This window comes from Mus musculus, chromosome 7 (assembly GCF_000001635.26).
Source record: "Mus musculus strain C57BL/6J chromosome 7, GRCm38.p6 C57BL/6J".
In the NCBI taxonomy this organism is placed as follows: Eukaryota; Metazoa; Chordata; class Mammalia; order Rodentia; family Muridae; genus Mus; species Mus musculus.
Genome location: NC_000073.6, coordinates 92,682,162 through 92,693,675, shown reverse-complemented (window position 1 = coordinate 92,693,675; position 11,514 = coordinate 92,682,162).

The window sequence follows — 11,514 nt, the reverse complement described above, 5'->3', positions numbered from 1 at the left end:
AAGCCAGATTTTTATAGTGACAAATAAAAAGTCCTATTTGTGAAAAAATAAACAAGAAAAGAAAGATATCTCAAAAGAAAATGATGAACAATGATACTTTATTGAGAAATGTGTACCCATGCTCTGGGATACTCTTTCTTTATCTTATCCATCCATCCACCCACCCACCCACCCACCTACTTATCTATCTATCTATCGATCAAGATGGGGTTTCACTAGCCTTGGATGTCCCAACTTTGTAGACTAGGCTGGCCCTGAATTTACAGAGATCCATCTGTCTCTGCCTCCTAAGTGTTGGGATTAAAGGTATGTGGCACCACCACTAGGCTTATTTTACCCCTTATACTGAAAAATCTATATTAAAATATCTCAAGTGGTAACTAGAGAGAATGCTCAGTAGTTAAGTACAATTACTGCTCTTGCAGAGCACCCAGGTTTGGTGCCCAGCACCCACATCAGAGAGCTCAGAAGCCCCTGTAACTCTAGTTCTAGGGTATCTGACACCCTCTGACCTCTGTAGATACCAGTACATACATGGTGCACATAAACTTGTGTACACACACACTCACACACATAAATAAAAATAAGAAACTTTATAAAATCTTGAGCATGTATCTTTAATAGAACTCCAGAATACTGATTAGTCCTGAAATTCTTTGAAGGGAAGGAAAGAAGGAAGGAAGGAAGGAAGGAAGGAAGGAAGGAAGAAAGAAAGAAAGAAAGAAAGAAAGAAAGAAAGAAAGAAAGAAAGAAAGAAAACAAGCAAGCTGACAGACCTTACCCAGTGACACAAGGTAGAAAGGGCCCAGACCGTGACATGACGAATAGTAGTAGAGAAAATGTAAATTAAAATAATGATCTTACCTTTCCTTTTATTAAATTAAATTTTTCTAAAAGAAAGATCAAAGTGCGAGCACAGTTTTTAAGCATGTGTTTTAGCTAACGCTTTTTACATGTTTTTTTTTTTTTTCCACTTCTTTAAAATAGCCTATATGAACTTGGTAGACAAAGTACCTGCCCAGAACACTTGAAAAACAGGTGGGCATCTGTAAATGAAGCAGAGAAGGGATCTCCAGTGTGCAATGGCTGATTGACTAGTGGAGCTGGAGAGCTTTTGGTTCAGTAAGGGAGCCTGGCTCAGTACACAAAATAGAGGGAAGTCAAGGCAGACACTCAAGGGTCAATATCAGGTCTCCCCAAGTATGTGCACACATGGGCACCTGCATACACATGTGTACCAACATGCATGGGAACATGACTACACATATATACACAAAAATTAAAAAATAACAAAATAACACATACTTACAAATCTTATTACTTTCCTGTAAGCTATTAACATTTTTCTACAATAAATATGTACTCTTTCTAATTGAGAGCATACGTACATGCATTTAAAAACTGTACACAAACTGAGGAGGGAAGGAAAATGCATTTTATTTATTTACTTAATTATTTGGGATTTTGAGACAGAGTCTCACTATATAGCTCAGGCTGCTCTGGAACTCAATATACACATTCGGCCTTAGCCTCTTGAATACCAGAATTATCTGTGCCACTGTGTCAACTGGAAAGTGAGTTTTATTATCCAAGTAGACCTGGTTTAGGAATCTCTAGATGCCTCTAAGTAAGTCGTGATTAACTTCTCAAGCTTGGAATCCTCGCCTCAGGAAGTCAAGATTTAAAAAGAAAAGGGTAGCTGGGCAGTGGTAGCATACAACCTTAATCCCAGCACTCCAAAGGCAGAGACAGGCAAATGCTGAGTTCAAGGCCAGGCTGGTCTACACAGTAAGTTTCAGGACAGCCAGGGTTACATAGAGAAACCTTGTCTCAAAACCAAAACCAAAATTCACCCCCCCAAAAAAAGATAAGAAAGTATAAAATGTGTTCTTGACACTTCTTAAACATTCAGACGATAGCTTATTAATATCCTGTTACAGCCTCAGACAAGAAATGACTTTTTTTTCTACTGTAGAAGGTGAACTCTCCGATTGATGGTTAGACTTTTATAAGATGTGTATATTTATTACTCGTCACTCCTTGCTCTCCTTTCCCTCTGTCTCCAAGTTGCAGTCTCTGCCTGTTTGTACCTCAGTTTACCCCGTTTCTAATGGAACAATCATTTAGAGGTACTCCAGATAGATTTTTTCCCCCAAAACCCAGCTTCTAAAGCAATCAGCCTCCTGGACTTACCTGAGGGTCACCAGCAATCAGTGCATCTCGTCTTCTCACACGCGCACTTTGCTTTGTTTGGATCTGGAAGCTGTCAGTGCTTGGGATGCCTTGTCAGCTACCAGTCCTTTCCTCAGAAACTCACTGCTCCTCAGAGTGCTTCCCAAATGCCATGCCCATAAGCCTTAGACGGCGTTTATAGTATTTTCTAGTCAGCAAATGTCTTCCCTTCTCTTCCTTTTTCTCACTCCCACCTTTCTTCCACTCCTTTATCTCCCTCTGAGAATTAAAATAATTATTCATGTTTTCTCTGATATAATTTGTGTTCCCTTAAAAAAGTAGACCAAGCAGCTCTTGAGTATATGATCCAAAGGCACAATACTGAACATATGTCCTTTATCATCATAGAAACACAAGCTGACCATGTTATGATGGCTCAAAGGATAATACATATTACAATATGATGTGATTATGAAACTAGTAACACTTCCTTTCTGAATCCCCATGATTAAAGATGTGATAATGGGGTTTGGTATTAGAACGGGTTGGAATTCTGTCTCTAACACTATACAACCTTAAGCAATGTACTTATCTGGGCTTTAGTAACAATGATCAAAATTTCCTGACAGTGGTGGTGCATGCCTTTAATCCCAGCACTAGGAGTTGAGGGTGAGGGTGGGTAGGAGGGGGAACCGAGGCAGGTGGATCTTCATGAGTTTGAGGCCAGCCTAGTCTACAGAGCAAGTTCCAGGACAACTAGGGCTACATAGAGAAACCTGGTCTCAAAACAAACAAACAAACAAACAAACAATAAAATAAAATAAAATAAAGAAAAAAAGATCATATTTTTATCATAAAATGGGATAAAATGCCTGTAAAATCTATAAGATGTAGAATGGGTACAAGAACACTATCTAATGTCAAAGAAAATATGATTTCGCCACTATCTTTTCCATGCACATATGTTTCTTGGGGGACTTATAATCTACTGTGCAAAAAATCCAAATACTTATGTAACAGTAAACAATAGAAACTTATCAACTGTATAGCATGTTCTGCTTTAAAGAACTCAGTAAAGACCATCTTATTTAACTTTCCTGAGATACCATTATAATTTCAACAGTGTAGAATCTCACAGTTGTGTAGATTCCCAATAGTCTGGTAGTGGTCTCTCTGCCCACATTCTCTCCCACTCATGCCTTCAGTACAGTAGGAAATCAGGCCCAGTCACTACTTTAACTTCCTTGAGTAACCTCACACATTCCCATAAAAACTCCCCTGATCTGCATCTCTTTGATCAGAAAGCTGGCTTCTTTACCCACCGTCTAAAACTGGATTTATCTAGTGTAAAAAGTGATATGGGAGGAGTGGGGAAATTCTTAGTGTCAAAGGTCTGGTGTCCGTAAGGCTAGTGACTTCACAATAACAACCATCTCAGGGTGTAATGAGAAAGACTTTACTGAAAAGCCTTTTCTACACTGCAGTCTCACTCATAGATAATTTGGCAAGCTTCTTTAAATTAGTTTTATCATTACAGTTTTACAACTGCCTTATGAATAAGTGTTATTTATAGGTCTAATTTATGCTGGAGATACTGGGACTCCTAAGTGTTCAGTTTCCCAAGATCACCCTGGGAGTGACTTAGGATTTGAACTTTGCTATGTTCAGAGATGATGATGTTTCCATAGTCCTATTCCTAGCAAGGGCTGTTTTTACAAGGCTGTGGTAAGGTGGCTTCTCTTTACCCCCAAGTACAAGCTCCTCACCTGCAGACTCAGACTCAGGGCTGCTGTTATGGACCAGATATCCTGTGTGGGATCTGAACTATCTTTGGAAACCATTTAGGAGCACTGTGTTCCTAATAATGAGGAGCAACTCTGGACAGCCAGTCTCTCTTAGCACATTTGGAGTGAGCCTTCAGAACACCAGGTGAGTAGCTCTGACTCCTAAGAAGCAGAGAACACTTGGTTCTAGCCAGTCTGCAGCTCTAGCTATCGAAATTCATGATGCCCAAGTCATCAAGTCCAGGGCATTAATACCTTCAGTTCTAGTTAAGATAAAAAGCAGTGTAGAGAGGAGAGCAGAGGTAGGCAAGAAGGGAAGTCAGGATATTTCTCTCTTGCCTTTCTCCCTCCAGGGCAATGTCCTGTTGGTGTAGTTCCTCAACCAAAGTCGAGGCAGCCAAACACCTCTCACCTTGATTTGGAAATCTTTAATCCCAGTCTTCCTGTAGGCCTAAACTTGCCAGTTATGTGATAGCCACTAGCCTGAGGGTATTGCGCTGCACCTGGAGAACTCACTGTAATAATAGCTCCTGTGTAGACACTTTCCATTCTTTTCCATTGGATCCTCACTGCTACAATTTCTAATAATCATTTTTCTCCATCTTTGAGAACAGAATGTGAACTTTTAGCTGGGCACATGGCTACTCAACCTTGAAGAGAAACTAAAGAATCTTCACCATGGTGTGGTGACAAAACCTAATTTCCACATCACCTGACAATTTAGTCAGGGCCAAGTCCGTAGAACTGGTGTTTGTCTTTTCTTGCATTTGTTTAGTTTCATTTAATTTAATTCTATGGAGACAAAGTTTCACAATGTAGACAAGCTGCTTTTAAACCTGCCTTCCTCCTGCTCCAGTCTCTGGAGTTTGGGGATTACCAGCATATTGCTGCTATACCTGTATCACCTTTTAAAGGTCCAGCTATGAGGATGATGGTGTGATTTCTGGAGCCTGGCCACCATCGAGGAGTGTAAGGACTAAAGTCTCCATCCACAAGGATGGTGGGATGGGAAGTAAGAAGGGATTTGAGTCTCTGACAACTTGAAACCTTGCTGTAAGTATCTTCCAAGACTTCTTTTTGTTGTTGTTTCATATTTTTCCTTCCTTCTTTCTTTTTTTGTTTTTGTTTTGTTTTGTTTGTTGTGTTTTGTTTTGTTTTCAAGACAGGGCTACTCTGTGTGGCACAAGCTGACCTGGAACTCACTCTGTAGACCAGGGTGGTGTGGACCTCACAGAGATCCACCTGCCTCTGCCTCCTGTGTGCTCCTTTAGGCATGCAATACCAAGCCTGGCCAAGACTTCTTTTACCTGTTATAAAATTCTCTGTGACGGTGGATTTCTCCTCTCAGTGAACCCAAATAAAGTATTTTCAGAATTGCTCTTTTATGTGGTACTAGAAACCTGCTTAAGAAATCGTTATCACCCTCTTGTCGTTTATTGCCTGTTCCCTTCTCCTAGGCTCCTTCAGAGAAGGGATTTGCTAGTTTTATTGTATCTCCAGCTCCTAGAGCAGAGGTCACCATATAACATAAGCTCAGTAATTCTTTGATAATGACTGAAGGGTTTCTGATGTACAAGCTGCAGAAGTGGATTTTTACGACCAAAGGAGCCACACCAGGAAGTATAGTACTTACATCCATTACAGGAGTACAATGATCACACCCAAGCCACCCTTCATTTAGCAGAGGGTGTTTTTCCTTAGGGGAAGGACAAGGCTCAGTTATTAAAGTGCTTGCCTTGGAAGCAGAGCACCTGAGTTCAGATGTCCAGATCCCAGGTTTTAATGGACAGTGGTGGGCTTTGATAATCCTAGTGATGGGAGGAAGGTAGGAAGAGACCAGTGCGTCCCAGGAGCTTGCTGGCAAGGTGCCTACTTGGAGAAGTTCCAGGGCAATAAGACCCTGTCTTCAGCAAAAGATAAAAAGCACCCGAGGAAGGACACTCAAGGTTGTCTTCTGACCTTCATACAAATACACCCACACTGGGCTAGAGAGATGGCTTAGCGGTTAAGAGAACTGACTGCTCTTCCAAAGGTCCTTAGTTCAAATCCCAGCAACCACATGGTGGCTCACAACCATCCATAATGAGATCTGATACCCTCTTCTGGTATGTCTGAAGACAGCTACAGTGAACTTACATATAGCAATAAATAAATCTTAAAAAACAAAAACAAAAAAAACCCCAAATACACCCACACACATACACATGTGTACATACACACACACTCCACACACAAAATAGATTGTCTGAGAATCACATGGCTACTGTGTCTTAATTACCTCTGGGAGACTATTACTTATCACATATAAAATTGCTTCCTTTCTCCTTCCTTCCTCCTATCCTTGCCCTTCCTTCTTTCTTTCCTGTTTCTTCCTTTTTCTTTCCTTTTACAACAGAGTCTCTTGTGTTGATTAGGCTAGTCTTAAACTCCTAAGGATCGAGTAATCCTCCAGTCTCAGCTAGCTCTCTGAGTAGTTGGGACTACCTAAGCACAGCACCAAACCGAATGTCTGCCTGATGCACGTAGAGAGTAAAATCTATACTCTACTGATCCATATATAGCTATAGCTGTAACTATAACTATAACTATAGCTAACTATAACTATAACTATGATCTAAACTAATGCCTGGCATGTGATTAGGCTCACTGTATGCTGACTTGGGTTATTAGAAAGGTAATAGTGCTAAGGATGTACCTTTAATATGTTAGTGGGAAATAACAGTAAAGACACTTGCAGATAATGTTTGTATGGTACCAGAAGATCAATTTGAAGTCTGGTCCCAACCCTAGATACTTCCACCAATAACCCAGGCCGCTCTGGAAACATAACCTCTTACCTTTAAACTGGAATAGAATAGACCACACAAGATTAGTCTAAGAATCAATAATTGTGGGTAAAAGCTCTTTTTGCAAAATTAACTGTTAAGTTTTATGCAAAAACAGATTTTTAAATCACCCAAGTAAAGAGTTTGTTTAAACACAACAATATCCAGAAATTTCTCCTCCCAGTTCTTCAGGCACAAAATTGTGCTGTTGTTTGAGTTTGTTTTCCCTTGTCCTTAGTCTGGAAAGGGCCTTTGCAGAGTCGGGGAAGCTTTGAAAGTTTGTGGTCACCTCTCTGACAGAATCAGTCTGCCCTGTAATGCAGCTTACAATAGGGGCCTGCTTGTTTTATTTAGGGTTGATACTTATGACAAGGTCTTTTCTTGTGCCCTGAAATGTCCACACTAAGTCTCGACCCAAACCTGAAGTTTTCTTAGACTAGGAACTTGGGCTAGATGGCAGCAGCATATATAAATCTTGCCTTAGCCTTTCAGACTTGAGCTTTAAGTGTAGGAAACAGTGTCACAGTCACTGGCTACTTTGAGTCCTGTACTGATTTATTCCAGTAAACCAGAGAACGCAGCCTCTCAGCCACTGAAGAGACACGGTTTAGTGGGGAGTTGGAGAAGACGGCAATCACTGGACGCTCAGCACTCTGGGTGTCTTCTTGGGCCTTGCCTAAATACTTAGGATCACACATGATGGCATGTCAAGTCAACCCTGGCTCCAGCAGGCCTGTGGAGGAGACATGCGCAGTCTGGTTTCTCTGGCTGGCTGCACACACAGTCCACCCTGTTGTTGGGTAATGACACCTGTCCCTCATGCTTCTCCAGTGATCCTTTTACTCCTTTAGTTTTAATAATTACTGTGACTGCCCTTCTTTAATTCACTAATTGCCTATGATCTCCAGTTAGGGTTCTGGATTGGAAATTGTCCCTTTCCAGCTCAAAGGTGTTCATGTCAACACTGGGTTGACCAGCTGCTCCAGGTAGACACTTCTCCACACCTACGGCACTCAGACTTACTTCCTCATCTATCACAGTCACAAACAAATGCCAATTTCTTATCTTTTTTTTTTCAAGATTTATTTATTTTATTTATATGAGTACACTGTAGCTGTCTTCAGACACACCAGAAGAGGGCATCAGATCCCAGTACAGATGGTTATGAGCCATCATGTGGTTGCTAGGAATTGAACTCAGGATCTTTGGAAGTTAACCACTGAGCCATCTCTCTAGCTCGCCAGTTTCTTGTCTTGAAGCAAGTCTCCAAAGCCATCCAGATTTTGTTCAGCTTCCAAAACAACTACAGTTATGAAGTAGGAATTGTTAGATTTAGGGACACAAAGGTTAATGATGTCTAAACATGGCACCTAATTTCCTGGAGCTCATGACTTTGGAGGGAAGGAAGGCAGGGAATGAAGTGCTGTGTGACCAGGTCTACCGCAGAGCATTGTGGGAAATCCAGGTGACTGGGAAGTTTGTTTACTTACTCTGAAAATGCCTTGCACTGTGCACACCTACTTCATGTGGGTTTCCTAGGAACAGCGTTGGTTTTTCAGTTTTGTGGAACAAAATTTAAGATTTAAAAAAATTTACTTATGTATTTATTTTTACTTTGTGTGCCCTGGTGTTTTGCTTTCATACATGTCTGTGTGAGGGTGTTAGACTCCCTGAAACTAGAGTTACAGATAGGTGTGAGCTGTCATGTGGGTGCTGAGTCTGGGTCCTCTGGAAGAACAGCCAGTGTGTATGTGTGTGTGTGTGTGTGTATTTGAGCTATATCACTGTAGTAGCCCATACTGTCTCAGAATTCAGTATTCAGCTCAGGGTAGTCTTGAATTCAAGACTCTTCTGTCTCACCTCCCAAGTACTAAGATTATAGGCCTATGCTATCACATGCTGGGTGAATTAAAAGTTTTTTTGAGACATGAAAGGGAATGCTTTGAAAGTCAGGCATGGTGACACATACCTGTAATCCAAGCAGCCAGTGAGCAGAGGCAGAAAATTTCACTACAACTTGAAGACCAGGCTGGTCTACATGAGAACTTCTAAAAGAATTTGTATTTCATTTGCTTATTTATTCTGAGTCTTTGTGCTGAACCCATTGCCTATGTGGAGGTCAGAGGACAACCCCTGGAGTCAGTTCTCTTCCTCCACCCTGTGGATTCCAGAACATAAACTCAGCTCTTCAGGGTTGCTGACAAGTGCCTTTATATTGGGCCAACTCAGTGATCCCACTGGAACATTCAATCAAAGCAAAACCAAAACCCAAACAAGACAAAACAAAAACAGAAACTCAAACTTTGCATCCTGATCCATCACTGAAGAAGTCAGGACAGGAACTCATGCAAGGCAGGACCCTGGAGGCGGGAGGTGATGAAGAGGACGGGGAGGGATGCTGCTTACTGGCTTGCTCCCTATGGCTTGCTCAGCCTGCTTACTTTTGCTTTTATTTTTGACTTTTCGAGCCAGGGTTTCTCTGTGTGATACTCCTCACTGTCCTGTACTCGATTTGTAGACTCAGCTGGCCTCGAATTCACGGAGATCCTCCTGTCTCTGCCTCCCTGTTTGGGATTAATGGCACTATTGCCCAGCTTGGAGGCATTTTTTTTTTTTTTAGTTGAAGTTCCCTCCTCTCAGTTGATGATAGCTTTTGTTAAATTGACATAAAACTAATCAACATGGGATATATATATATATATATATATATATATATATATATATATATCAGTGATAGTATATTTGTCTAGCATGCACCAGTCCCTAGGACCAATTCTCAGAACTTAGAAATAAAATTATAAATACATAAATAAACAAATAGGCACTGGAGAGAAATGCTTTCTGCACCTACAGAGGACCCAGCAAGTTTGGTTCCAAACATCCACAAGTTAGGAAATACACCCTACAGCTCCAGGGCATTCAATAATTTCCCCGAAGGTATCTATACTCACAGGCACATCCCTACCTCAGACACGGACATAATCCTAATTGGAAATAAAAAATAGCTGCTGGGAATGGCGATGGCACCTTTAACCCTCAGCTCTCAGGAGGCAGAGAAAGAGTGAACTCTGTGAGTTTATGGGCAGCCTGATCTACACAGCAAGATCCAAACTAGTCAGCAGTACAGAGTGACACCCTGCCTTAAAAGCAAATAAAGAGACTCTTTTTAAAATAAACAAAGAAAACTGTATGTATACTAAAAATTAAAAACTTTAAATGGGTCTTGCTAAATAGGTACTCTTTACATCAATTTTGGAGTGACTGCTTAAAACACTATTATGTTTTTGAAATGGAAATTCCACTTTAGCGATTATTGTGTGACCTAGGAAGCAAATGTAAGGGTTTAAATTTGGTTCTTCCTAAGGTCGTCCCAAAGCTGGAGTTGGAGCACACATGGCTCATTTAGATAGAGACTCCAGAGTCACCAAGCAGAAAAGGGAAGAAGACAGTCCAGGGTGGAAAGTTAATTAGCACATTACTACTTTGGGAAACTGGAGCACAATCCTACTCAGGGATAGCATATAAAATTTGCTATCAGGAAAAAGAGGGAGCTGGGGCAGTCATCTGCTGTGGATTCCTACCATTATTGGCTATACCTTGCTGCAGGGTTTGTGCCTTGCCCAAGTATGGACCAAACTTTCTCCTTTCATTGAGAAAGCCTAAGGCAGAGTCACAGGTGCTTGAAGTCAAAAGTGTTTAAGGAAACAGTGGGCACCAGGGACTATCAGGGAGGCACTGACAGCAGCTGTTGTCAAATATTAAAGTAAAAATGATGGTAATGAGTCATTGTCTATAATAGTCAAACACCATAAACAATCTAAATATACTTCGGAGGGGTTGGATTAAAAAGAGGTGATCTCTCATAAGCTTTTCTTCTCTCTCTCTCACTCTCTCTTTCTCTCTCTTCTTTCCTTCTTTTCCTTCAAGACATTTGTCTTGGAGGTTTCTCTGTGTAGCCCTGGCTGTCCTGAAACTCATTCTATAGACAAGACTGGCCTCAAACTCAGAGATCTGCCTGTCTCTGTGTGTGCCACTGTGCCTAGCTGTCAATAAGCTTTTCCAAAGATGTACAACTTTTGTGGAGCTGCATCTGTGGTTCTAGGGATTCATTGTAAGACTCTGTGTGTGTGTGTATGTGTGTGTTTATATTTGCAGTATCTATAAACAGTAAAATTATTTTGTAATTCTCAATATCAATTACTCAATTATACTTTTATTTATTTGCTTTTGTTTTGTTTTGTTTCTGAGGAGACAAGGTCTCAATAGACAGTCCTGGTTGTTCTGGTACTTGCTTTGTAGACCAGGCTGATCTTGAACTCACAGAGATCCTCCTGCCTCTGCTTCTTGGGTGCTGGCATTAAAGGTGTGAGGCACTATACCCACTTACATTTTTATTTTTAAGATACAGAGCCTCACAATGTTGCCACTCTACCCCCAACTCCTGGGCTCAAGAGAGCTCAATAACTGAATATCTGGAAGCTAGAATCAGAGACATGGAAGGTGGCATCCAGAGTTCATCAAAATACCTTGCATGTAACATTCTAGAATTCTCTAAAAGTACAAATAGTACTTTAAAAAGAAATAGTAACTTTATTTAAATAACACTACTCATCTTTAGTAAAAAATGTATTGGTTTTTATTTTTGGCCATTTTAAAAATATATGAAGTAGAGACTCTGAGGCATGGCAGTAACAGATTCCGGTTTGAGCTGGGAGTGAAGGTTTACACTTTTA